General features: G+C 39.7%; 1 protein-coding gene across 1 annotated transcript in view; it reads left to right on the top strand.

Moving 5' to 3' along the window:
• Positions 1–763: 763 nt before the first annotated feature.
• Il1rap (interleukin 1 receptor accessory protein) overlaps positions 764–27649 on the top strand; it is a 132264-nt gene continuing 105378 nt past the window's right edge. Inside the window, exon 1 of the mRNA XM_076868049.2 lies at positions 764–874. The gene's annotated coding sequence lies outside the window, so the exon portion shown is untranslated. The remainder of the gene's footprint in view (positions 875–27649) is intronic.

Raw genomic sequence — 27649 nt, forward strand, 5'->3', positions numbered from 1 at the left:
AATGAGAATGAATTTCACTCATTCATTCAGCACACACGCACTGAGAGCTTATTTTGTTCCAGGTATGTCCTAGGCACTGATTATTTACCAGTGGACAATCCAGATGCAGTTCTGCTGTCATGACCGGTTGCTTCTTCACGCGACTGTCAGTTCTAGTAAAAGCTCTGGACTGCCCAGACGGCTTTTCTGTTTCTTCCTGTTGCTCTCTGTGTTTGGCACGTGGTGGGCGCTCAAAAAGACTGTCATGGCCTTGCTCCATAACAGTTAGATACATACAGACGGGAAGAAAAGTCAGGGTTGCTCCGACTTCAACTGTGAGACCATAATTTTAAAAGACCACATGTCTGCGCCTATGTGTATGGTGTATGTGCGTGCGCAGGGGGGCGGGGTGGGGGGCGGTAATCCTCACGGAGAGCCAGGCACCGTGCCAGGCTGAGCTGCAGGAGGATGGCTCTCCTTTCCTCGCGCGCTCAGAACAGTCCAGGCAGTGGCTGGGCGCCCTAGGAAGGAGCACAGCCTCGCATCCGCCCTCAGGCGGACCCCTGCGCTGCTCCTCCTCGCAGCGGGCGGGACTGGCCCGCTGTGCCGCCCAGAAGCCGCAGGCTCGGGAAGCCCTGAACGCCGGTGGATTGCGAGCCAAGGCGGCGGGTGGAGCCTGATCCACGATATCGCGGCCAATCGCGCGGCGCCGGGGGAGGAGCCCCGAAGGGGGAAAAAGAAAGTGCGGCGGAAAGTAAGAGGCTCATTGGGGAAGACGGTCGGGATCCAGGTCCCCTGGGCTTCGCTTTGGCTCGGAGCACGGAGAGAATCAGTGCAGGGAGACCCTCCACGCATCCCGCCCCTTTCGCTGTGCCCGCTCAGCTTCCCAAGAAAGGTGAGTCTCGCGCTGCAGTGAGGACTGGATTCATCCTGCCGCAGAAACTCAGGGTAGATGGATTCTTAGAGATCGTCTCCTTCAATCCTCCTGTTTTACAGAAGGGAAAACTGAGACACAGGGCGAGGCAGGGGACAAAGGTAGATCACTCAGTGCGGTGGCGGGGATTCGAACCCAGCAGTTCAGAGCCCCATCTTTGCTTGTGTAGGGATTAAGTAACGCAATCGTGGGATCCGTGCGTTTCTGTGCCCATTCTCAGCCCTCTGGGGGGATCTACTCCGGTCTTCCTGCGCCTTGCTTGCTCCAGCGCGCAAATGTAAGCGATGAGCACTGGAGGCTGTGTGTCCCAGCATGCCCATTCAGTGTCACGTCGCTCTCAACCCCGAGCTGTGACAGCGTGGGTAAAGGCTGCCAGCAGCCTCACTCTCTCCTTTGCTGACTTGCTTTCTCGAAAAGATGCTCCTGCTGAGAATATCCCACAGGCTCCAGGCGAAGTTGCCGCGAGAGGGAAGGGACGCCTGGATGCTGGTGACCTCCTATAGTACTTCCATTTCTCTCCCCAGTCCCGGCAGGGAGCGGAGCTGTTGGCCTTGTGGAGAATGAGATGTCCCTCCTGAAGGAACTGACTTCACGGAACCATATCGTCCCTCCCTTTCCAGTTTGAAGTACTGGGAAGAAATCAGGAGGCTAGAGTTAGAGAAAATCAAAACCACAAAAACAAACTTCTGCTATTTCCTTAAAGATCCCATTCCCAACCTGTCTTTCCTCCATCCCTGGTTGTGCAATTGTGAACCAGGACACCAGGGGAAGCATTTTCTTGCTCTGCTGTCAGATCCCAGGGTTAATTACCAGCTGTAAAAAGAGGATTTGCCTGGTTTCCAGTTCTGCCATGTGGTAGCTGTCTGAACTTGGGTAAATTAGTCCATCTTTCTAATACTGTTTTCCCCCACTCACTAAAATGGAGATTATAGTGGTCACCTTAGGGTAGTTGGGAGGATGAAATGGGGCAGGCAATTCAAGTTACATTTTGTTTTTAGCACAGTGGCTGACCTGGTACCTGGTCTGTTTGAAACTGATGATAACTATTATAAATATTCTTGAATAATAATCCTGGAAACTTTGAGTTTTGAGACTGCTTCTTATTATATTGAAGTGACTTTTTGTTTTTAAATATGGAAATGTGATGTCTTCTTCGGAGTTTGAACCATTCTGTTAAAGTACATCTTTCACATGTGACTTGGATCATGGATGCTTGATGTGGAATATAAAATTGATATTTCTTAGTGATATGAATTTTCTACTAGTTTTTAGGTCAAGGCTCAGGCCTGTGAACTGCCTTGATCTGAGGCATCTTTCATTGACAACGAGGGGCTTTAATTTAATGAGGGATAAAAAAGACCAGAGGAGGAAGTTGGAAGTCACAGCTGTAATAGACTGTGCTAAGCCTTCTATTCCTGCTCTCTTAGATCAGTCAAGCAACTTTATGTTATTCAGCTAATATTTGTGCAGGGATGCTACTAAATTCATTCTCTTTTAGAGACTAACTTGCTTTATTAAAACACAAACACACACAGGCCTACACTGGTCTTCCTGTATTATTGCTATTTTAAAATTAAATAGCTTCTTTCATACATCTGTACCCTGCTCATGACAGTTGTTTTTATTTGATTCACACAATAATTCAGTTCTATCTACAGGCCACGTCATAAGTCCCTGACTTTGGTATTTATAGTTGGTTGCCCTTCACAGTTCAAAATATTTCTATGTAGTATTGATGAGTACCTGAGAATGGGTGTGGTACATCTAGAGAGAAGGTAAGAGTCCAGTGGTACCCACTCAGGTACCTCCCACACCAAACATTTGCAGAGGATGGAATCTCTTGCTTCCGTCAGCTTGTTCCGTGTGCATGCATTGTGATGAGCTGGCGGGGATACATCTGAATGTGTGCCTGAGAGACCAGGGACTTGTGGGGAAAAGCAAAATGTTCAAAATAAGGTCAGAAGAAGGGGATGGTAGGGAGATTGAAAACAAATTTCTTTTGGTTCTGATTCTTTGAAGAAAGGAAATCCAGTTATCCTTACTCCTTATACATATTATTATTTGTTGCTAGCAAAACCATATGTATATATATAGAACTTTAACACTTCCAAAGTACATTCCACATATATTACCTTCCTTGTTATTTGCAATAGCCCTGGAGAAGGACACAGCAGGCATATTAATAGTACAAGGCACCCATGTTTTGTGATAAAACCTACTTGATTTCAAATTCTAGCTCTGGTACCAAAGTAGCTGGGTGATACTAGCAACTTATTTTACTATTTAGGGCTTCTATTTTACCCAATTCTAAAGTAGGATAAGATTGCTTACTCTAAGAATTTATGTGAAGATTAAATTCAGTGAAATAATGTCAAATATGTGTAGTGAATAGGTGCTCATTAAATGACACCTCTTCTTAGCTAGTCTCCATTTACTGAAAACTGGAATGAGACTCAAAAATGATAGGCTGCCATGGGTCACCTTGATGGGAAATTCCAGCTTTAGGAATATAGTTTATACCTTTTAGATCCTAGTTTTCCTATAACACCCTGCTACATGTCCAATGAGATCTTGAGTACTTTACTTTAGTTGTTAGGTTACCTTATCTGGCTGGTGATTTCAGGGCATCCTTTTTGTCACAGAATAGATATTTCCTTGCTAAGAGTACAATCCTTCAACATGACTTTGTAGAATTTAGTGGAGCCGACTCTCAGGAGAGAGAGTTTAAAGTGATGATCTCTAAGGCAACTTTCTCATTTTCATTTGTTTGATGTGATGCCCCTTCAACTCTTAGGAGGAAGGATTACTATGAATACATAAAGTTCAGAATTATGTTCGATTTTTCTTCCTGTTCTGAGTGGTTTCTTCCCTCTGCAATCCTGTAATAGTTCAAAGACTGGTATTGAGAAACAAATGCCATGCTTGGCCATAGCATCATTCAGCTCTTTCACAAACACAAATTCCATGGATAAAGAGTGGAATAGAGAGAACAATATGCAAATTTGAAAAAAAAAAAAAAAAAAAAACAGGGCTGGGGATGTGGCTCAAGCGGTAGCACGCTTGCCTGGCATGCGTGCGGCCCTGGTTCGATCCTCAGCACCACATACAAAACAAAGATGTTGTGTCTGTTGAAAAATAAAATAAATATTTAAAAATTCTCTCTCTCTCTCTCTCTCTCTCTCTCTCTCTCTCTCTCTCTCTTTAAAAAAAAAAGGAAAAAAAATCCTTTCTTGTTGATGTTAATCGTTTTTTTGGAATCTCAGCCCTTCTTGTGGAAACTTATGGAAGCAGACTTCAGTAGGAAGATGAGCTGTTCTGTTTCTGGTCCAGGCAGTGGGGCCATTTATCTATAGAGACTCCTCACAGGTCATCAGGTTTGTCTCCTTTATAGCAAGCAGACAGGCTTGCAAATGCAGTCCTGGGAGAAATGTTTTGTTCCTTGCTTTTGGCATTTGGGAACATTTATTTATTTGCTTTTGCCAAGAAGTAGGTACATCTTACCTGGTGTTGTTAGGAAAGCAGAATGTGACTGGAGGAAATTGGAGGAGGAGACAGGGGGAAACAGAGGTTATCTCCAGTGTACATACAGTTTCAATTGTTGCTCAACTTCATTGGGCTTTTGCTGGTGACACAGATGTAGGTTCTGGTGAGTCACTGTTGCCTTGCCTGTGAAATATTAAAGAGAGCCACCTACTGTGCTCTTTGCCCATTTTGGAAATCGCTCTGTGGGGAAAGAAAAACCACCAAAGAATAAGAAGGTTACAAAACATTTGGTGTCTGACATTTTGGGGGATAAACTCAGGTTAACTTTTCATTTGCTCATTTTTATAAAACTTCGAGTGCATTGTTTATGCTGATGGGATAGATAGGATGCCCTTCTAGTTTGCATTTATTTTAACTTTCTCAGCTGCAGCGCTTTGAGTTCTCAACCTGTTCTCTGGCAGGTACCTGAGGCACTCTTCTAAAGGAATTATTCTCAGGCTCTGCAGTTAGGAAATTGGAATGCTGGTGCCTCCTTAGAATCTTCAGTCTCTGTCTTTCCCAAAAGTCAGCATCTTTTCCATAGGAAGAATTTAATAAACACTAATTCTTTCTTCTGCCAGAAATTCCTTCAATTTATTAGTCTGTTAAATTATGGTCATCAAAATTTAATAGCTATTCTTTATTGAACTCCATCATGTTTGTGCTGAATGATTTACATACATCGTCTTATTCAATCCTTGCAATACTTCTGGTTTTTTTTTATTTTAATTTTAATTTTTTTAGGAAACTGATGCTTATAGAAGTTAAGTAGCCTGACCTATGTCACATAGCACAACCAAAGTATGATGCTGAGAATCATCAGTACATTTCGTTTTAGAACTAGGAAGAAACTGAAATTGTCCTTTCTCTGGACTAGATCAGAGGACCTGGGCTAAGACTTCTGGCCCATGCCATCCACATCCTGCCATTCTAGTCCTGGAATTACTTTGCCTGTGACTGAGGAATCTCTATTTTGAGGCCTAAAATGTGAGAGAGCTGAACTGGATGATCTCTAAGGTTATTCTACTGCAGAGCATTGTGTAGTTTTCTTTAAGATTCCTTTCAACCAAAATTCTGCAATCACATCTCTCTGCAAAAGTCAAAGTAAAAGGGGGAAATGGGACTAAAGAGGAAATACTCATGCTTTTTTGCCCCGGAGATGTATTTTCAAGCCAAACAGACCAAGGCAAGGGAAATTAGCATCCGTTGGTGCATGTACTCTTGTCATTTCATTTCAACACAGAGATATTTTTCACATATATATCATTGTCTGCCTTTTCCTGATGAAAGAACCAAGGCTCAGAGCAACCTTCAGACTTGCTCAAGTTTATGCAATTAGTAAAGATTAGAACCCGTGTGTGCTTGAGTGCATAACCCTTTGGTTCATTGTATTGTATTCTCTGGCCACCATATCTGAGGACTTGTATAACTACAATCATAAATGCCCCCTCCCTGCATTCTTATGCCATATCTACTCAGGCTGTATCTTTTCTTCTCCTCTTTCCTTCCAGACATGCTGCTCAACTTCTTTCTTGGTTTTTCTTAATTTATGGAACTGCCTTAAATGCTTATAACATCTTCTATCTCTAGGATGATATTTGTGTGTGTGTGTCTGTGTGTGTGTGTGTGTGTGTGTGTGTGTGTGTGTAAGTAGTTTGTTCAGGTCCTAAGTAGCTGAGGACATGGTTTATCCTGTCCTGTGTCCAGCACGGTGCTTTGCACATACAAAGTACAAAACAGAATTGATAATGGATTCTTCCTAGGTCAGATCGGCCTCTGTCAGATAGGCCCAGAATTAGTTTTCTGATTTTTCCTCTCTATTATATCATAACACTAATTTTCTTAAAGGTTGAATCTATAGACAAATAAGATAATTTTAATTTCCTTTAATTTGCTGTTCACAAAATCAGACATATGATAAGGAGTTATAGAATCTAATAAGATTGGACATTGCTGGCTCAATGATGGAAAAACACATTTATAACCTAATAATAAAGGATGTTTTGCAGCAAACACAGTGAAGGATGACACTGAAGTGCATGCTTGCATATATTGACAGTAAGGCCAATGTCAAGTGTCATAAATAAATTACCTGGAGAAAGTAGGAAGTTTCCATAGAAAAGAGCAGCTGCAAAAAGCTTCAATCTCAAGATTTCTAAAAGTAGTGAAGAATTCATTTTACTTTATATAATTGGCATCAGGTGAACATAAGGACAGATAACCTCTGATTTCAAGATTATGCCCCTTAGATGCTTGTGGCTCCCACCAGTCTGGCAATAAGTATTTACGATCACACTGGCTTCCTCCTTTACCACTCAATTCTAAAGGCAAAATAAAAGAGAACCAGTGATTTTATAAATTCTGATATCTGCAATTTTTTTTAATCAGCAGAATAGTTCCTTAAACTAGTATCATTAGAAGTTACAGTGACTTAAAATTGTGGCTCTGTGACATAGTTGGCTTTGACATCCTACTAACTAACCTCCCTGGGCTTGACTTTGGAAACATTATTTGGTCTGTCTCTGCCTTATTTTTAGCACCTGTAAAATGAGGATAATAAAATCCATTTCATCAGGCTTTTGGTAAGTGTCAGTCTAAATTATAACATTTGTTAAAAGCCTGGTGCTGGGAGATTTAAAACTTTATTATGATTAACAGCAATGATAATAATTCCATTGCAGGTCCAAATGGATACTGGCTTAGAGAATAAAAGGCCTAGTTCAAATAATAATAGTTTTTATTTATATAGAACTTGAAGCCTTCAAAATGTCAAAATGCTTGCTATTATATATGCATGCACACTTTCAAAATATTACTTTATACTTTTTTACTCAGAGAGACTAAATATTTGTAGCAGGACTGAGTCGTAGACCTTGTCTTTCTAGCACCAAGTTGGCATGGTGTAAGACCATGAATTTTCCCTCAGCCATTCAACTCACCAGCCCTGGTTCTGGTTGGTTGCATTTTTCTCTGGGCCTTCCTCACCTATGAAATGAGGATGTGGACAGGATTCTGTCTCAGATAGTTGCTATGAATACATGACTGCTGAGCTCTGTCTTAGGAGATACCATGCAAGACTGAGAGCAGAACTTCATTCCTTCCACATCCACACATCATGGCATGTGGAACAAGGCATTGTAAGTCACAGATGCCTGGCAGTATCACTGGCTTCAGTGAGAATCACAGCTGAACACTGCTTCAAGAGTCAGATGGGTAAAGATATCTTATCTGCCTTAGGGATGTGATTCTGCCACATTTCTCTAACCTGCAGACCTCCCCCGCCCCACTCTGGAATCCAGATTTGGGGATGGGAAGAGAAAATAGACAGCTGGGTTAGGAAAATGTACATTTATGGTTTTGGAAATGAAAGTGAAAATTTTGAAAAAATAAAATAAGCTCTGTGTCACCATTAATCATAAAAGGATAAAATCTTTGGCTTTCATTTGGATTTCAGCATTATGAGTACAAATTTTCTGCTTTGTTCTTCTGAGTTTTTAGTGCCCATGGAAGAAGCTTGTCTTTCATTGAAATATAGGAAGTCTTTCACTTTATAGAAATGATGGAGACTCAAGAATCATAGTACATAGTAAATATTACTTTTCTAGAAGATTTGATCTCAGTTTTCCAATTACAGAGATGATGGGGACAGGGAACTGAATGATGGTGATAGTGGGTAGTGAAAAACCGCTTGGCTTTGAATTTGGGATTGGATTTGAATCCTAGATACTGCTTGCTTAGGCTCTCCAGCCTTATTCCCCTCAACTGTAAAATGGTAATAAGCGTGTCCTATTTATCTCCCAGGTATACAGATTAGATGGAGATTCCATATATTTAATTACTTTATTTAGTCTATTGTTTATTTTTTATTTTATGCCCACTAGAATACAAAATCTACAAGTCAGAGATATTTGATCTATTTACTAATGTATCCTAGGTGCCTAGGATATCCAATGGATGAGTCAATGATGAATAAATAAATGTATGGGTAGATATAAGTATGATTAATTATCCTCAAGAAGTAGAAATAAATACATGGAACTGGTTAAAGAAATAATTTACATTGATGATATTGAAATATAATTTGATAGGTATACTTAATAGACACTTTTATACATAACCTTATACATATACAAATGTGTATATAGGTATATGTGTGCATATATGTGAAATGTTTAATTTTATACATTTAGAATATTGAAATGATAATATGTGTACATGTATACATACGAGAGTGATTGTATGTAGATATATATCTCTCTTTTGGAGTTATCTGAAACTGCCATAAGAAGCAGAAGTGCTGGAGTGATTGTTTATTGTTTAAATACTATAGTTGTTGTTTAGAGAGTTTGGGAGGAAAGAAATATATGTATGTATATTTTCTGTTTATATATAATGTGGTTGGACAGGTAAAGAGAAGAAAAACAAGTGATTTCATGATTAAGAAATGGAAGACTGATTGAAACAACCAACATTGAAGGGATAGGTATTTTAGATAGGGTGTTCAGGAAGGGCTATCTTAGAAGGTGACAATTGAATGAGGAGAAAAGCCTGCAAAAGAGCCAGGGTGGACCTGAGGTCATGTCTGAGGTGGCTGGGTCTGGGTAAGAGGGTCAGAAGACTGGTAATAAGGGCCTGTGACAGCCGGGGGCTGGATCAGACTGGCCTTGCTGGCCAAGGTCAGGAGTCTGGATTTTGCATAATGTGTGACAGGCTGCCCCTGAGAGCACAGAAGCAGGATGGTGACCAGATTTAACACATCTGGAGCCTTGAACAGAGTGAAGGAAAATGGAGGAGCTTGTTTATAAGAAGGGGAGATGGACGGCTCTGATCTCCTATGGGCTGCTCTATGAACAGATGAGAAAGACATCTTGGTTTCATTGATGTGTCATTCATAGCCTCTTGTTCCCCTTAGACTATCTCAAAGGGGAAAAAATAGGGAAATAGGAAAAACTGGATTCTTTTGGTTTTTCTGAAATGAGACTGTTCTTATTTTCAAATGCAATGAGTAGTGGAAGGAAATGTATGCACTATTGCTCAATTCAATTCAGCTGGAAACTTCACAGTTCCTGTGTAGGTGTTTTATGTAATCAGTCCCCCAAAACATTGGACCTAGTTATTTCCTTATAAAACTTCAGCTACCAGTTTCTGAAATCTGAAGAGTGAGCAAATTTAATTCCATATAAGATCAATTTCTTCTTTCTGGCTCTACACATTTAAATGGTATCTAACCCTTCAATAAGTTGCTTGTAGGCCATCTCTCCGTGAACTATTTATTGGTCTATGCACATATATTCAGTCTCCTATGTGGCCCTTCATGATGGGAGTGAAAAATAACTTGACAACATATGACAAACACCATTTCAAGTGCTTTATGTATATTAGCTTTGAAGTCTCAGGACAATCCTATGAGGCAGGTACAGTTGAAACCAACATATTAGAGAAGAGGAAACTGAGGCCCCAAAGCTGGAGTCCCCCAGTAGCAAAGCCCACATTTGAACTTGAGCAAGCTAAATCATTATGCCATTCTGCTCTTTGATTTTAAGAAGTGACCCTGCATATTTATTCACCTCTCTTTGTCCCACTTACTTCATAGTGCTTTATTTGAAGGAATAGTTCAATACGTGTATTTAATCAGTGAATGAGCATGTGCCCTTTAGTCTCAGGTGGTATCATTTCATAAGCATTTAGTGGTAAAAGCATGGGCTTTCTACTGAGACAACCTGGGCAGGCAAATGCCTCTCCCTACTTTTGGGATATGGTCAAATTACTTAACATCTCAACCTGCTTCCTCATCTGTGTTCTTGGCACAGAGAGAGGGCTGTTGTGAGGATTAAATAAAATATGCATATAAAATACTTTGCACCGTGCCTGGAACATAATTAGTACTCAGTCTATTTGAGCCCTTTTTATTACTTTTTTGAACTAAAATAACCTCCCCAAACATGCTTATAGTTATATACGCAGGCAGTTTTTCTAGTTGTGCTTGTTTTATTAACTTGCTTTTAAAAATCAAAGCCAAAGATCCAATCATAATCAGTGATGTTAATTTTGTTCCAGGGCCCATTCTGGCACATTGCCCAAAGCAAAGCATGCACTGTGGATGCTTAAAGGCCCTCTTATAGGAAGAACAGCCAGTCCTGGGGAACTGCATGAGAGCAAAAGGTGTTGTGTGACTGCCCTGTCTCTTCCCTCCAAACATCTGATACACCTGTAGGCAGCACTTGCAATCCTGCCCATTCATCTCCCCAGCCCATCTGCCTGGCTGGAAAGTTATTTTGTATTCCAGCATTGGCCCCCGAGCATCCTGGGTGACAAGAGAAATGCAGGAGAATACCAACAATTTGCCCCAGATAACACTAAATAAGGCTAATTCACAGAACTGACTGTAAGTTTAGGACCAAATATTGATCGAAGGCTTCTTGTGACCCGGAGCTGTGCTGAGTGTGTTATTTTCATTATCTTATTTAATCATTACTGCATCCCTATGCAAATTTTAAATTTTAGTTGTAAATCTAATTTACAACTAAAGAGGAACAGAAGTGCCAGGGTTGTTGCCTCCATGAGTGCATTGGGGGCTGTGATGATAAAATCAAATATTTTTTTCTGTCTTGCCACATTTTTCGTCCAGAACAAATTGTGCAGGGTTGCAGTACCTTTGGAATCTCCAGAGACCTCCCCTGCAGTGAAGACTTGTTTGGCAGAGAAATGAGACAAAAGTTGAATGAGGAAGTCCAGAAACTTCATTCCATTTGACAGTTTGTTTTGCTCTGGAAGAAGCTAGTAACAATGAACCGAGAGTCCTGTATGCATTTGTTTCCTTCTTTGTAAGAAATCACTGTGGTGCTTATTTATGGTCTTACTTCATTTTCTGCTGTTTTAACAAAATACCTGGGACTGGGTAACTGATGAAGAATGGAGGTTATTTCTAATAGTTCTGGAGGCTGGGAAGTCCAAGGTCAAGTGACTCTCATCTGGAAAGGCCATCTTACTGCATTATCCCAAGGCAGATGGTGGAAAGACAAGAAAGCACACATATTCTCAAAAGAAAAGGGGCTGAACTGACATTTTTATCAGGAACCCACTCCCTGGATAACTAATCCACCCGCACTGTGAGGGCATTAATCCACTGAAGGGCAAGGTACTCATGACTTCATCACCTCTCAGCGGTCCCACCCTTCAGTGCTGTTGTGCCTGCGCTTGTACACATGCGGGAGGCACACAGAGAGGTGGAGAGAGAGAGAGAGAGGGAGAGAGAGAGAGAGAGAGAGAAGGGTGCCTGATTCATAGTTGGAACTCATACATATTTTAAAATGAGTGCATGAGGAAATAAATATTCCTTGGGCTTTCTTTTTTTTCCCCCTCTGAGAATGGAAGGTGCTGTGGGATAATTAAAAATGGTGAAATTTTCAATGTACGCCTTTCTTTTTAAAGTTTTACTTTCAAAATTATCTCAGAAGGAGATTATTTTAAATTATGTGGCATTACTTAATCTTGGTTATTCAGGACAGTTTGTTGGAGTGGACTGTAATTCCTTTAGAATTTATTGAGGTGAGATCATTTACCCATATACCAAGTGGCTGCAGACTGGTATACTTTTACATTTATGCAATCTGATTTTCATAAATTTTCTTTTCTTCTCTTTCTTACTGTCTGCTAGTTCTTGCTTTCAGCTCACCTTTTTCTACCAGTTTTCTCCCCACGCCCTGTACAGGGAATGGTTTCCACTTTACTGTAGACTAGGAATCCAGGCAACAAATTTGCTAGAACTATGTGTGTGATAAGAATAAAAGTAGTAGATAAGAGTAAAAGTAGTAGACTACAGAGATTCTTCTCTGAGTGAGGGGAACAGAAAGGTGTGGTGGTAGCTCTAAAACCTGTCTTCATATAAATCAGGTGATATCTTACGTTGTAGTGTTGGTTTTCAGTTACGTGTGTCAGTAAAAAGGGACCAGTGACAGGGACAATTCCTTTGCTCTTTTGGACAGTAGCATTTTCTGAGAACTTTACATAGGTAAAGCATTGATGAGATACAGGGATTAGAAAATTACACAAACCCAGCCTTTGCAGAGTAAGTTTATAGATGGTTATGAGTAATAAGATACATAAGGGGATTTTTAATACAATGTATTTAATATTTGAAATAGTGTAAGAGTATCTAATGCAAGTTTTAAAAATATATAAAAAAGAATTTGGTATTTTAAGAAGAGAGACAAGTATGTAGCTCAGGAAGGGGTTTATGAGCAAGTCCCATTTTGAAGGGAGTCTTGAAGTGATGGGCAGGAATGGACATGAAGTAGTTGGTGAGGAGTGGTATGTGAGTGAGGGTCTAACTAGGGGAGCAGAAATAAATGGATGGATAATATGGATGCTGTGGAATTTGGGATTCATCAGCGAGAGCTACAATTGTGGGAAAAGAAGAGTAATTAAATATCCAGAAGGAGAAGTTTGGAGATCAGAGGGAAGTCATTAATCATAGACCCTGAGAAAGAGCTGGTGAAGAGGTCTGAGGAAGGCTGTCAGCAGACAGGCAGTAAGAAAAGTTGGATATGATGTAGAAGAGAGCAATGTTCAATCCATGAGAACAAATCATAGACCTCTGCTGACTCTCACTGTATGAAGTGGATGGTCTGCACAGAGGTCTGATGCATGAGGCTGTGGAATATCTCACCTGCCTGGCCTCAGACTTGGAGAGATTGGACGGGGAGATCTGGCAAGGTTGGAAGAACAGTGGACGTGGCTACTACCACCAAGGAAGAGAGCCAGCAATCAGAAATGGTGTGCATTAACTGCAGGTGTACCTAGGGCCCGGAGAGGCCCTCTGAAGGCCAGCCCTAACTGGAAACCATTGGGAATAGGAATTCTGGGAAATGTAATCCCAGTCGAACTTCATGGACCTCGTTAAAAATCTCCACCAAGGACAAGTGTGGTGGCCCACAGCTGTAATCCCAGCAGCTCAGGAGGCTAAGGTAGAAAGATAACAAGTTCAAAGCCAGCTTCAGCAACTTAGCGAGGTCCTGTCTTAAAAAAAAAAAAAAAATCCCATTATGAAGTCAAACAACAACAAGTGCTGGCGAGGATGTGGGGAAAAGGGTACACTTGTACATTGCTGGTGGGACTGCAAATTGGTGCAGCCAATTTGGAAAGCAGTATGGAGATTTCTTGGAAAGCTGGGAATGGAACCACCATTTGACCCAGCTATTCTCCTTCTCGGTCTATTCCCTAAAGACCTAAAAAGACCATACTACAGGGACACTGCTACATCGATGTTCATAGCAGCACAATTCACACTAGCAAGACTGTGGAACCAACCTAGATGCCCTTCAATAGACGAATGGATAAAAAAAATGTGTCATTTATACACAATGGAGTATTACTCTGCATTAAAAAATGAGAAAATCATAGAATTTGCAGGGAAATGGATGGCATTAGAGCAGATTATGCTAAGTGAAGCTAGTCAATCCCTAAAAAACAAATGCCAAATGTCTTCTTTGATACAAGGAGAGTAACTAAGAACAGAGTAGGGAGGAAGAGCATGAGAAGAAGATTAACATTAAACAGGGATGAGAGGTGGGAGGGAAAGGGAGAGAGAAGGGAAATTGCATGTAAATGGAAGGAGACCCTCAGGGTTATACAAAATTACATACAAGAAGAAGTGAAGGGAAAGGGAAAAAAAAACAAGGGGGAGAAATGAATTACAGTAGATGGGGTAGAGAGAGAAGAGGGGAAGGGAGGGGAGGGAAGGGGGGATCGTAGAGGATAGGAAAGGCAGCAGAATACAACAGACACTAGTATGGCAATATGTAAATCAGTGGATGTGCAACAGATGTGATTCTGCAATCTGTATACGGGGTAAAATGGGAGTTCATAACCCACTTGAATCAAAGTGTGAAACATGATATGTAAAGAACTATGTAATGTTTTGAACAACCAACAATAAAAATTAAAAAAAAAAATCACCACCAACTTATATTCCAGCTAAGGCAGTAAAACTAAAACATAGAGAGAGGAAAGCAGGGCCTTCTTTAGAGAGGACCCAGTTTAACTGAGAGATGGTCTATGAGCATAGGAATCACTGAAGATCAGACTCTAAAACTTGGGATATAGCTCATTGGAGGAGCACTTTCCTAACATTTGCAAGGCTGTGTATTCAGTCCCCAGCACCAGTAAAGGAAGAAAAAAATGTGAGCTGTGTCTTTCAGTACCTTAAATATCCTTTTGAAAATTGTTTGCTTTATCCTGTAAGGCAAGGAGAACCACTGAATATGCTTGAGCAAAGGAGGGGCATTATCAGATTTGTGTTTTAGACAGATCTGGTATTGGTGAGAAAATGTTGCAGATTAGAGAGGGAATAGATGGGACAACTCGTGGGAATTCTATTATAATAACCCAGGGGAAAATTTTGCATTCCTAGAGCTCTATTCTGTCCTCACCAAGGGTGGTGATCCAGAGTCATCAGAAGAGGTTGTTCAAGACCATTCTTGGAATTAAAATGCCAGTGTACATTGCAAGCCAAGGCTGGAATGCCCTTGTGATGTGGCTAGATACTTCCTTAAAATTCCCTAATGATTTTGCTTCTAGTGTGTGAAGAACAAGAGGAAATATATAAGCATTTGGAACAGTGAGTTAAATGAAGTTGGCTCACGTACTCACATCAGTGTCACTTGAGGGAAGGCAAGGTCCTATAAAGATAAAGATACTTATTTCCCTTACTAAGACTTTGGGCTTTACTGAGTGATGAGGTATTCCTTGTGTTTGTCCAAGAGCCCAACAATTTATGAATTGCTTTTCTTGTCACTAGATTTGATAACAGCTCTGTAAGGTCAGTTTGTTCTGAATTATTATAAATGAGAAAACTGAAGCTCAGAGGTTGAAATGACCATCAAGTGGCCACTTAGTCCTGGATGATCAAGAGAGCTCACTGGAATTCTATCTATTCAATGGACACCTTTCAATCACTCACCTTCCACTTCACTGTGCACCATTGCCTGATTTTCTTCTTGGGACACCTCTTTGATCATGCTATGTTCCTGTTCTAAATCCGTCCATGGGTTTTGGACTTCATTATATATAAGGTCTCTTTTCACCCAGGCAGCAGGTGTCTGGTGATCTGGGTGGTACAGTTCTTGCTGCTTTGATTCTTCAGCCTTGTGCAGTATTTTTACTGCCTTCGATCAAACTCAAGGTGAAGAGGAAAGTGTCCTTTACAAAAACATACCTGAGTACCTTAACATCTCTAGGAAGTGCACACATTTTGAATTAGGCTGTTCCCTGTCTTCCCTGTCAGCACTTACCAGCACACATTCCTGCATATTTAAAAGCCTTATCTTCAGCCCTCCTGCCTCTCAGGACACAGCTGAACTCCTTCACTTGTCTTGACTTATTTAAACCACAGGCTCACATCCAGTGCTGTATTGCCTCAGATTTCAACAGCCCGTAGCAAGTGACTAAAACACCTGTAACCACCTTTTGCTGCACCCAGGCAGTGTTTTGTCCTCTAAGAGGCACCCCTAAGGCAAATAAAAATGAGGTAATTACTGCAGGACTTTACTTTGGGGGCTCCAGGATTTTTGTTGCTAATGATGTAGAGATGTAGTGCAGGGACTGGCAGAAGGCATAGAAAAATGGATCTTTTGCAGATGTTAAATGGAATATGTGTGATGGTTCTCAGGGAATACTAGATGGCTGGGGTCAAGAGGACTAAAACTCTGGCTTTTCCAGTAGGCCATTGAGGAATCTTCCATTTTTAGAGTCATCTGAACCTGTTCCTAGCTGGCATAGCTGGCATTCTGACTTCTCGTCCAATGAGCTCCTTCTCTTATCTTGTTTCTCACCTGAGAATGGATCTTCTTATTGCTCCCTTCCAGGTATTTGGATTTTCTACTTCCTTGTTCTTGTTACAAGGAAAAGTATGTAGGGAAAAGTTTAAGAGACTCAAAGGTTAGAATTCTAAAATAAGACAAAAATAATAGTAGCTAACCACTTTGAGTGTTTATGCTGTGCCAGGTGTTGTGTAAAATTGTTTTACATAACCCTCTTACCTAACTCCATGAAGGGTTTACTGACCCTCTTCACCAATAGGGACACTGAGATTCAGTGTGGTAGGTAAAGTAGCATGCTCAGATATGGAGAAGGATTTGGGCCCAAGTCTGTGACTGTAAAACCCACAATGAAACAGGATGCTTAGCATAGGTGTGCTGAGGCTTGCCTTGTTGTCTCATGGCTCCTGTCTAATTTGCTTACATGTACAGCTGAGCATCTTGTAACAGGTGTTTAGTTACTACCTGATTTGTCTGACAATTCTCTGGAAACCCATCTTGGACTAATTCAGCATCATTGGCTGTTTGAGTTTCTCGGCTCTTATTGCTTCCTTTCCTCCTTTTCCAATTTCCTTTTAAGTTCAAACACATAGGAGATACCTTAATTAGTTGATGACAATTGTTCCTTTTTAAATGGCATTTTCATCTCCTCAATATATTTTTCTCACTTTAAGGGTTAGAGAGGTGAGTAGGGAAACATGTGCTTTTCACTGGTCCTAAGGATCCAAATAGACGTGGAACTTCTGCTTTCAAATACCGACACCACTGTATTAAATGCCCAAAGGTGTCTGAGGAAGATGGGGCCACTTGACCAACTTGGCTCTAGAGATCTCAACAAGGACAAAGTAGATCAAAATTATAGAGGACCAGAATCTAGCTCAACATCTTGACACATTTATTACAGTTGGGACCATATGAAAACGGGACTTGAAATGAATTCACCACCACTAGAGATATTTAAAAAGGGCCTAGACATCCACTTGGCAAGGATGTTACAGGGAGACTTGAATATTGGAAAAAGGAGTTTGAATTAAACTGACATTTAAGTATCTTTCCGGCCTTGAGACTCTGTCTTGAATTCACTTAGAAACTTTATATTGGGAATAAAGGTTTCCCCTTGTTATAATTAACACCAAGTAGTGATGTCGCCTCCTCACTCCCCCCCTGCGCTTCCCCCTTCTGAACAACTGCTCGATTTAAGAAGGGGACTTAGGCTGAGGAAGGATGTGGTTCCTTCCCTCTTGGCAGCACTCTGTGTCAGAATGGAGGACTTGTGTCTGGGCCTGGCATGGTTCCCTCATCGGTCCCTCTTACCAGCCCAGTCGTGTCTGGGACCAGAGCACGTGGGAGGTGCACATCCGTGTAGAAAAACCTCCCACTGGCTGCCAGCGCTGGATTTTTTTTTTTTTTTAAGTTCCAAAGGAATGCAGTGTTACCTAGGGCAAACCTCTTGAAGGAAAGATGATACACCCCCAAACAAGTTCAAGGCAGACCAGACAAGCCTCCCCTGGAAAATATTCTGTTTGTAGTTGGAAGCATATGAAAAAAAGATTCTTTAAAAAAATGGTTTCTTCTTGCTATTTCAAAGGACAGTGGCTTGCAGGCCAGAATGTCAGGAGTACATACTCCTTTCCACCCTCCTCCCCACCGGACCCAATCCTTTTCTATCTTCTTCCTTATTTTTCTTTTAAATTAGTTTATTATTAATCTGAAAGCTCTGTTGTTTAAAAGTGATAGTTCTTTGATTTAATGTCAGGATCCAGACAGTTCATTGGTTCTCAAAGGAAGGAATGTTGCAAGGGTAGGAAGTGGTCAGCAGCTGATTGATATCTTGAATGTGACAGAATTAAAGAAAGGAAGACTGACAGTGGGTTCTACTGGTCAGGGCAGCAACTAAGAGTGGACAGTGCTTTTTAATTAAATAAGGTGATCTTTCCTTTCAGGAAGTACAGAGGCTTAAAAATTAATCTTCAATCCGGTTCAACTTTTTAAATGAAATGTTATAGCACAGTGTGTTATGCTCAAATCTATCATGTTTGGATATCTCAAACTATGAAGTTTTATTCCTTGTAGGGAGACTTCAGAAAGTACTAGATATCTTCAGTCAAGTCAGTTCAACTGTCCCTAAAAAATAGATGTTGACAACTTCATAGCTGTAAGAAATCCTTAGAGATCTGATCAAACGCTGCCTGTAGGACATTTGGCCAGTATTTCCCATATACACCATAAATCTTCACCAAAGTCATGGGAAGAACAGCAGCTTCAGTTTCTTTAGCAGCCTGCTTATTGCTCCTGGACCCAAGGAGGTGTCTTGATATGGGACCATTCCCTGTTTAGCCATGACTCTTTCCTTGGATATTAATGTTATTTTTTCTTTCCCTGGATATTAATGATATTTTTTTAGGGACAGTGATATTTCTTAGTGGCCTTTCAGAGTTAGGAGACAGCATGGCTTCATCGGAGAAAGGCCTAAACTGGGGATCAAAAGACATCTTTTTTTTTTTTAACATTTCCAATAACAAGTTATCGACTCATGAAAGTCACCTCTTCTTTCTGGGCTTCAGTTTCCCAATAATGTCCTGAATAACATTATTGATTTATAAGTTTCTTTCTGATTTTCTAGAGGTTATCTTGATAAGAAAGTAGATAAAGTGTGAGAGAAGTAAAAGAAAACACTAGCAAATTCAGGGTGAGGTTTGGAGAAACAATCCACTGTTTAAACACGTCTCAGGAAGTCTTTGCTGCAACAAAGTTCCCTGTGGATATAGGAAACTTTGAGACTCTGAGGAAACTCTGTCTTTTTTGCATACTTCAGGGTATATGAGTATCTGCTATTTGTCTCATTTCTCTTTGCTGGAAGCTGACTAGAAACATGGATTTCATCACAATATATCTTAATATAAAACTTCTATTTTCTAAAAAAAAAAAAAAGAACTCAATAATGGGTAAATTCTAGGTCATAGACCATTATGAAAAGTTAAGGTTTTAGTCCCTGATTAGCAATTTTGCAATCCTGGAGTGGCCACAAGTACAGAGGCATAAAAATCACATATTCTGTGTTATAGCTCTGATTATTTCCAGTAAGTACTGACCTCAGATCGCTCTTGTTATCTTCAGTGCTTTTGTTTTTCTGTCAGTTCAGTGAAGTGGTTGATGCAAAGTCTTCCACAGGTCTCCTGTGATCAAGGATCTCTTTGTCACTCTTTTGATAGGCTGTCTTTCTAAAATATATTCTATACTTCACTGCTGTCTCATAGCAAGTATCCTAAGAAATTATACTTTCATTCATAATTCAGGGCCATGATTTTGAACATCTATTATTTCTCACTGTACACCATGATGACCCCAGGACCTACTGAAATATGTAGGACTGACACTAAGTAGCTCCTGGTCCCCACATGGCTAGCTCTCTTCCTTTTTATTTTTTATTTATTTTTTTTGTTTCCTTTTAAAGCCTTAACTTTCTTCCTTCCATCAATATGCCTGCTAATGAAAAGTGTTCACCTTCCATCCAAATTTGCTACTTCTCTGCTTTGACATAAGAACTCAGTTAACTGGAATGTTCCAATGAGGATATGAGGATCTATACCCTAAGTGAAGTTGATCATTTCTTTTTTTAAGTTGATGCATCCTAGTTGTCATTTAGAGCTCTGGTTTGCCTACATGTTGGTTTTGGATATTTATTTTATAATTGATACGATCCAATAATTCTTTTAACTGTTGAGGTTGATTCTATTGGTTTCACCTTCCTCTTGTTCAGATGTTAATCTTCTTGAGCAATAGACTCATTTCAGGTTCTTGCTGTGATCTTCTGGGATCCTATTGATTTTTGAGTCTAAACAGAAATGACCAGAAGTCTAAGTGTGGTATAAAAAAGACAAAATTTTGAAAATAATCAAAATGCATCCATAGGGAAATGGCTAGATTCTCTATGGTATAGCTGGATAATATAATCATATTTAGGCACTGAAAGGAATGAAATGTAATTACATGAACTGGTTCAGAAGAATGTAAATGCTTTTTTGTTAAGTAAAAGAAGCCAGACATAGCTCCATACGTGATTCACTTTTTGTAAATGAAGAGAAAAAAATGGCAAAGTCTGTTTCTGGTAGTTAACACGTAATTATGTTGGGAGTGGGATTGGATGAATGCTAAAGGGAGAGAATAGTACATAATGTTTTTACCTCCTACCTAATATGATTTTTTTAAAAAGAGGAATAATTTCCCCTAACTTTTTAATGAAAGTTTTCAAAGTTGAAAATATGACAGTGAACATGTATGTCCCCACCACCGAGATTCCATTGCTAACATTATGAAATCCTTGCTTCATCATGTGTCTCAGCATGAACGTGTCTATGCCTGATCTTCATGTGTGCACCTGTGTTTTCAGATGTGTTTACTTATTTAAGAAATGAACCTGCAGCCTTTTGCTAAAAGAGACTCATCGCCCATCCCAAATAACGTCAGAGGGAGAGCTTTGACTGATTCACAAAGACACAAAAACAAATACTGCCAGAGGGTTTATTAGCTGTCTTTACTTTAGATACCTTTTCTCTTCTTTATTATTGGTAGTGTTGGCACCAGAGACAGGGAACTTGCCTGTTAGGGTTTGGCATTTGCTGGAGTTTCCTGGTCATCCTGGGAGTCCTCTGTCTTCCGCCGCATCACATTGACTCTACTCTGTCTTTACATAGAGCCAACTGTGCAAAAGCATGTGCACTCTTTTTTTAATTTTTTTTAAATTTATTTTTTTAATTGTTGATGGACCTTTATTTTATTCGCATGTGGTGCTGAGCATCGAACCCAATGCCTCACACATGCTAGGCAAGTGCTCTACCACTAGGCCACAACCCCAGCCACTTCTTCAGGTTATAACCTTATGAAACACTCTGGAAACATTCAGGTTTTGAAAGAAAATACAAATGCTTTGTGGTGCCACTGAGCCACTGCTTGGTTTTAGGGTGTGGAGTCCTGAACCTTTCAAGGAACTTGGGACAGACCATATTTTATTTCAGTTCTAAATAGTATCATTTGAAGAAAGGTTATTTATTTGAGGATGGGTTGTAATTAGCTAATCACTATCGATTGGAGAATAATGATAACAGTAATAAATATCAAAAAGTGAAATATGAATAACTTTAGGCCAGATCAAAATTCTAGCCTCTTTTATTTTGCATAATTCATTTGAACTGTTGGAATTTGCCTTTCTTGTTCGTGATCAGATGTTCCTTCCACCTACACAAAAAAAGTAGAGTCAAACTCATATAAAATCTGTATCGTTTTTTCCCTGGCATATCACCCTTAGCCATTTTCCCATAATTCTTTGCCTACTCCTCTGCAGATTATACTCATCAGATTTTTCACTTTCCTTTAAATACCCCATTCACTTTTCTGCATTCAGAATTTTGCTCAAGTTATTTTCTCCTTCTGGAGATCCTTCTTTTCCCTTCCCTCCTTTTCTCTTTACTCCCTGCTGCCCCTTGTCCCCACCTGACACACAGATGCACACTCTGGTACATCTGCCTCTTTCCCTGTTTAGACGTGGGGTCTTCTTTATGATACCTTCCAAAGCTATCAGCTAGAAGGAATCCCTTCAAACTGAGCATGGCAGGGCCTTCTCACTGTGTGGTCTGTGCATCTGTCCAGTGGTGGCCTCCAAGGGTTGACTGGAAATGCAGACACTTGAGTCTTGCCCTGGTGTCAGAGAATGTGAATCCTCATTATACCCTGATGCTCAGAGAATCTTTATGTGCTTCACTGTTTGAGAAACACTTTCTTAGAGCAGGTTTCCAACTTTGCCTTTCACTAGATTGCTTTTGTGTCAGTGGATTCTAAAAGACCATGTCTTGTGATCGGAAACTCCATCTTCAGCTTTTGTCTGCAAGGCAGGTTGGAGAGCTTTGTACACAGAAGGGGCCCTAAGTGTGTGCTGATGAAAGAAAACCTGTGCTTTCAATGAGGGCACAGAGGGGCTCACATATTATCTCGGTTTCTTCTTCTTACTTCTTTGAGAAAAGCCACACTGATAGGATATGGGGAATGTGAGCCCTCAGCAGCTCACTGTCCAAGAATTGTGTTTAAAACATAGAAATACATCTTGAATAAAGACTTTATTAGCAGGGTTGTATCTGCATAACTCATGATATTGTGATTTTGTTCCAGGAATTGGAAGCCTGGTCACAAGGTCAGTGTAAGACCCAGAATCAGATTTTGGTGCTTCTGATCTCAGGAAAATAGCATTGCTTTAGTTGATTACATTTCATTTTTAAATACTTGACAAGGCAGAGGCCTTGTGATTTTAAAGGTTTTTTTCTACCTCCTATTCCAGTGTGTCTTCAGATTCGTTCTCCCAATGTCCCCATCTTCTCCACTTTCCCTGGCATCACCATTTCTTACTGCCAGTTACTTCTGTCTTCTCTTTTGGTCTCTACAAACTGCTTTTTTAGTTTTCTTAGTTATTCCACTAGAACTGAACAGTCAACTCTTCTGTATTGTTTTATTCTGGTGTTTTCCCTAATCACTCAACAAATGTTCAGTGTAATTAATACTCACAATGAATATAAATAAATATAATAAACAAATATAGCAAATAAAATAATAAATATAGGAATGAAGTAGATTAAAGAAATATTAATAGAATGAAATAAATATGAATATATGATTATGAACAAATTAAAATAAAAAATAATGAAACGGATGACTATTTGACTTATAAAAGAACAAACCCAGCAGAGGTTTGCCGTCTTTTTTGTGCTATTGTAAACAGATCATGAACATGTGATGCCTGCCACATCCATTTCTTTAATATTACTAAGATTACAAAATCGAATACTTCGTTCTACTTTTATCCATGACATTTTTAGAAGATACATTTTAGATCTGTTCTCTGCCTGTGGCATTGGAAAGGATTAGAAATCAACAAAACAAAACTTATTATTTTGCTTTAACAACCTTCAAGACTTGCACAATGAAATGGAAAAGATAACGTGTACATATAACCAAAAAACAAGATGGAAGGGACCAATTCTTACAAACATATGTTTTATAAAGTCTTTGTTTAGAGATCCAGGAGGTAGCCAATATGAAGATGTGGCAGGCAGGTTATTAGGATGTTCTTTTCTCTCTGCCATCCTCCCTTCTTTCTAGTAAGAGTCCACTTAATACTTTAACTTCTCTCTCTTTTTTTTTTTTTTCTTTTGTCGGGTGGATATCTGTATGATGTCTATCCTGTAGTCTGTAGCTTCAAAACTGCACAATTCCTTTTTTAAAAAATTCATTTTACAAACCCTATTTATGAGCTTTTCTGCAAAGGAGATTTTTTTCTGTCCTGCCTATACAATTAGCTATGTTTTTGTTTTCATAGCTACCAATACTCATTATTTAAAGTGTCTTTTCCTTCTCCCCACCTCCCTAGAAGTTCATTTGCAGCTTTCTTCTGTTTTTTTTTTTCTGCCTATTTGTAATAATGGAAATTAGTCTTTCTCATGCATATCTGTGTTTTAGTTTTATCTCCTAGTATTTATTGTAGTGGAAATTATAAAAATTACAGGCTCAGAAGTGTTGGGGAAATAAAATTAACAACAAAACTCTTCTCAGAAATTCTATCCACAATATAAAAAAGAAAGAAAACAGCTTAATTATTGAATGAGCTTTTAATCAGAATGTGATACACATTATAGTTAATCCACTATGAGATTGCAAAGACAGAAACTGCAATCCTTAATGGACCCATTTTCAAGATAAACAATAACTTGTCCTCAAGTAAGAAGGCTTGACAGCTCCATTTGCCATTCATAGTCCATCTTTACCTGATAATTTGGGTGATCAATGGTGTTAGATGTTAGGTAATTGGCTTTATCCAGAGGAAAACCAAAATTCTTTTATCTTTATTCAGGAGGTAATTTTGGAATTTGGAGCAGATACCTACCAAGGTTAGCCTCCTATTTCTCCCATAGAAACTAGGAGATATGGACAGAATCTCCCTTGATGCTTACTTTTCAAAGAGATGGCGCCCAGGTCTTTGAAAAAGGCATTCCTAGGTCAGGAAATGAACGAAAGTCCTATCTAGCTTTCAAAAGGATTTATATATATTTCAAAGAGAGGACAAAGTCCTTAACAATTACAAGTGTTCTAAAGTAAATGTTCTGAGAAAAAGACGGGGGTTGCAGAATAAGGGGTAAGTATCTCTTCACTTATTTTCAGCTAGGAGAATTAAAGCTCTTATTTTTAGTTTGTATTTGTCCTTACAGAGAGTAGATTATATTTCACTATTTTTAACTACTGTGGTTCAGAATTATAGTCTTATTTTTTTTTTTTTGAGTTTAAAGTCAACCAGAGATTCAGATGAAGTTTATCTTTGACCTTGTGTAATATATAAAACACCTCCATGGTGGAATCTGATCTTAACATTCATTTGCATTTCCTTTATTTTAATACAACTTACTCTTGTAACCCATTTGAAGTGCGCTGTTTAGTGGCTTTAGGCACATTTCCATTGTTGTACAACTGTCTGTTCCGTCCATGTCCAGATCTTTTCATCTTCTCCAACTGGATCTGTATCCTTTAAACACTAATTTCCCATTCTCTACTCCTCCCAGCCCCTGTCAATCACTAGCATTAGCATTTTAACCTTAAAAACTGCCCATGCAATTTCAATGTCCTGCCTGTAGGCAATAAGTGAAGATTTGTGTTTCCTCAGGACTTGAGGGACAAAGGTATTTTCTTGAGAAACTGAGTGGGAAAAATCAACTGTAAAGCCTTTGTATGTGGTTCCCCCATTTGTGCAAGTGATGCTACACTAATTACAAACAATCTCAGTCAGTGCACTTCCTCAGAATCATCTAATTTGTGCCACTCCATTACTTTCAAAGTAATAAAAAAGGCTTTTCTAGAGAAATATTTTTTTTTCTTATAATTCAGGCATTTTACTAATGTAGACTTGGTATTTTCTATGACCTTTGCTCCAGTGAATCTTTATTTTTCTGAATTGATCTTGTAGATTATTTTGTGAAACACAGCAAACTAAATATTGAACACTTCCTTCAAATGTTTCGTTAATAGTCTGCCATCAGCATTGGGGAGAATGATGTAGAAGAATCAAGACAGACATTCTGCTACAGTCAGAGAACCTTATTTAAAACCAAGCTTTGTTATTTGACTGTGACAATATCAAAGGTGAAGGTAGATCCTTCACCTTTCGGGCTTAATTTCACCATCCATAAATAGGAAAATTATATCCCTTTCTGAATAAATTACGTGAATATCAAGTAAAATGGGACACAAACAGAAGCTGTTTGCATTCTGTCACAGCACAACTCATTGCTGTTCACTCAGGTTCCCAGCACGTAAGAGGAATGTGGAAGGCATTTGTTGAGTGAATGAACAGATACTGTTCTCAAAAGTTGAATCACCTGGGGTTCCTTGCCACTTGTACTCCTGACTTGACTTATCATCTCCCCACTCTTTGGGTTCTTTTTGTCCCCAGTCAAATTTTCTTTTCCCAAAGTATGGTTCAGGTTTAAAAACTCAAGAATTCAGAGTTTGAGGAATGATCTCAAGGAGCCCAAGGACTTTCTGTTACAGTTTTCCATCAGCTTTTTCTTTCTAAATGTGGCTTCCTCTCCAAAGCTTCTGGTGGTAGGAGTGGGTAGGGGTGGGGAGTGGATTTAGAAATGGCAGTTGCAAATAATCATCCATTGGAACATACACAGTTAAGATGAAGGGTATTTTCTCTTGTTTTTGCTCAGTGTCAGCATGCTCAGGGGCTTTCACCCATTATCAAAAGATAATGACCTGCAATAACATTGAATCAGACGATGTGAATCCAAATGAAGCAGTATGCAGTGTCTAATCCCAGGAGTTCCCTGTGTGGACACTTGGGTGGTAACTCACCGAGAGGCTCTTGTTCAGTGTCACCATGTACATGATAGATGAAAATGCATGAATTATGAGGCATAACCAACTCACACTGACAAAGGTAGGTGTCAGTCTCAGGGTATTCTGTTGAAAGTCAATTGATCAATTTTATGAGAAAACACCTCCCAAAAGATGATCTGGGGAAAGTAATGAATGTTCAGCGACCAAAGGCATGGAAAACAAATGAAGGAGTTACTGTATTTTTCTGGGCTGGGAATCAGCTTGTAGAATCATTCTATTTGGAAGATTGCAATCATTCAATCAATAGTTCAGAGTATGTCCTGTGTGCCTGCTTCATGCTAGCCCCTGGGAGACAAAAATGAATCAGAGGTTAACCTTGTTTGCAAGAGTCAAGACATACATACTTAATTGTAGTTCAAGATAAGCAATTACATTGTCAGGACCGTAAGGGAAGCATAGTGAAAGTTGTAAAGGGAAGGGAGAAATTACATCTGACACAGGGAAGCAGGGAGGCTTCATGAAACAAGTGGTTCAGGTCTTAAAGGACAGGCAGCATTTGTACAGGTGGAATGGGAATGAAGGACATTACAGACAGAAGGAACGATTAGAGGGGAACAAAGGCACAGGGGTGATTTATGACACCATCTGTGTGTGAACCTGTGGCAGGAGTCCGGGTTATACTAGAAGGAGTGGTGCAGGAAAGGACTGGAAAGACGCATTTGCTGTCAGATCCTGGATGATCCAGAACGTCATATGAAGGACAAGAGGGAAATAGCATTAGAATGTTCTGTGTGGGAAGATTGCTTTGGTCCCTGTCATCAGTCAGCCTTTACCCGTGTCCCCTTGACACCCAAAGCTTACCTAACACATCTGTAGCTTTCTTATTTGTGGTGTGGTAAACATTTCTTCCTTTGGATTTAGAGGGTAGCATTTCAGTCTGTTTTTCAGGCATTGGTGGATGGAAAGAATATTTACATGTAAAAACGATTGGATTGTAGATCAGCCTAATGAATGCACACATTCGCTCACCTTTCTCATTTTCAGAAATAGCAAAACAATTAAAAATAAAAGTGCCTTTTATTTTTCTAGCAGATATAAGGTCATATAGGTGGAGGGGTTATTGGACAGATCCCCTCGTGTGCTGACTCCTTTTGTAATTGGAGGAATAAAGGCTACCCTCTGTTTTGTGACTCTTTTTTGATGGTGTCTTTACATTCAGATTTGTCATTAGTCTTTAAGTATCCGAAATGCTAGAAGAAGTGTAATCACCTCCAATTAGCTATGCTGGTGGAGCACAGCATTATAGTGAAATCCACCAGCCAGCATGTCTTATGACTCATTTTAGCTAGTCATTATGCCACAGTTTCTCCATCAGCTGGCCATAGGAATGCATTAGCAAATTAGAAAATTGATTTGAATTTCCCACTTTTTTTCCCATTTAAGAATTCATGACCCTTACTATAAAACCACCTCCACTAGGAGGATGACACACCACAAGAGAACTTTACAGGAATTTCGCAAA

This window comes from Callospermophilus lateralis, chromosome 10 (genome assembly GCF_048772815.1).
Source record: "Callospermophilus lateralis isolate mCalLat2 chromosome 10, mCalLat2.hap1, whole genome shotgun sequence".
NCBI classification, from domain to species: Eukaryota; Metazoa; Chordata; class Mammalia; order Rodentia; family Sciuridae; genus Callospermophilus; species Callospermophilus lateralis.